We start from the raw sequence: 1,965 nt of genomic DNA on the forward strand, positions 1-1,965 counted from the left end.
ATAAGAGCCTCCTATTGTGGATCAGATTGGTGAAATAGCTCACTTTGAGAGTGGGCTGCTTTGCCCTGTGCACAACCCAGGTTCAAGCCCAGCTTCTTCAGTGCTATGGTGTCTCTCCCTCTCCATCTCCATTTTCCTCTTTTCCTCTTCCTCTTTCTCTCCTTCTCCATTTCCCTTTCTCCCTCTTTCTCTTCTTTCTCTATCTGCAAAAATCATCCTGGAGCAGTGAAACCCTGGTAATGACCAAAATAAATAACCTCTTATTGTGCTAATATCTGGGGTTGAAATGACTAAGGAAAACAAAGTTATGAAAGAAGTCTTAAATACTGGCCCCTTACCCCACGTTATTCTGACTCACTCCCTGAGTCTGTGAGTTCACAGGTTCTGACATAAAAGGCAGGAAGTTCTGTACACTAAACAAAGCTCCTTAGATGTCAGGAAATTAAACCTGGAACATCAGAGCCAAGTGCGATTAAAGTCCTTGTGCTCTTGAGTTCAAAAATCACTGTGACAGCGTGAGATCAAAAGCAGTTTGCTGGGCACCCCAAGCCCAGGTCTGCCCAACTGCACATTCAAGAAAACCTGGCCACATGGCCCAGTGTCCACATGCTGGACATTTTTTTCCTACCACACAACTTAGTTCTCACTCAGGTCTACAGCCTGTGGATTTTTTTTGCCTTGAGCGCTAGGAAGCCAGCCCTTGGTAAGTCTACCACCAGCAGAGCCATGAGCTTCCCAATAGGGAGGAAGATCCATTCAGCCTCAGAGGGGGATCCACAAGTGCCCCAGAGGAAATTAGAGGGGAGAAGACAGGAGGCAATCTGGGGATTCTGACCCTCCCAGCTAAGAAAACAAGCACCTCCTGTGGAGGTGGAAAGGTCAGACACATTATTTATGTCTGCAGAAATAATAGCAGCCCTTTGCATCTCTGTTTCATTATCTTCACAACTAAGTGGTATGGCCAGGTGTTTTTTAGGATACCTTCCAGTTACGCAGTCCTGGAATTATTAAACAGCTAGACACCATTTTACACTTTATTTATTTATTTATTTTTTGCCAAAGAGATAAACACCCTCTCATTGTATCTCCACCAATGGGTATCAACCCATTTTACAGAAGATTAAACTGGGGCTCCATAAGAGGAAATGATTTATCTAATATCATGTAGACATGGTAGACAGCAGAACCCATCATAAATCCTCATTCTAGTGACAATCATGCTCAATGACACTGTCTCCAAAATGACTAGAAGCACACTTGCAATGATCTGTCCAGTGTTGCTATTTCTCATACCCCCTTCCACTGAGGCTTAGGGGAGAGCAACATGGTATTCCAGGCTTCTGCAAAGTGGAGCATTCAGAGAACAACTTCCTGATGGCTTCACAGGGCTTCCTGATGGCTTTTTGCATCTGTAGAGTGTATGCTGGCTGTACTAGCTGGAGAGGAAGACTGTGTAAGAAATGCTCTTTCTCCACACCCAGGGCATTCTAGAGCCTTCCCTGCCCATGCTCTGAATGGGGAGGTCCTACAGGCCATGACCCTGTTCCAGAGCTGATTGGACCAGAGAGAGTCATCCAGCTATAAGCACGCCAGAGTTGCTCTCCTACACAACTGTTATAGAGACCTAAAGAGGACAGTTAAGTCCCCGAGCCTAAGCTAACGTATCACTGTATTAGTCAGGACTCTTTAGAAAAGCAGAACTCCAAGAAGGATGACAGAGGACCTAGTGGGGGTTGTATTGTTATGTGGGAAACTGAGGAATGTTATGTATGTACAAACTATTATATTTACTCTTGAATGTAAAACATTAATTCCCCAGTAAAGAAATAAAAATAAACTAAAATAAATAAAATGAAAAAAAAAAGAAAAGCAGAACTGGGAATCGGGTGGTAGCGCAGCAGTTTAAGCTCATGTGGTGTAAAGCGTGACCAGCATAAGGATCCCGGTTTGAGCCCCCGGCTCCCC

This window comes from Erinaceus europaeus, chromosome 7 (assembly GCF_950295315.1).
Source record: "Erinaceus europaeus chromosome 7, mEriEur2.1, whole genome shotgun sequence".
NCBI classification, from domain to species: domain Eukaryota; kingdom Metazoa; phylum Chordata; class Mammalia; order Eulipotyphla; family Erinaceidae; genus Erinaceus; species Erinaceus europaeus.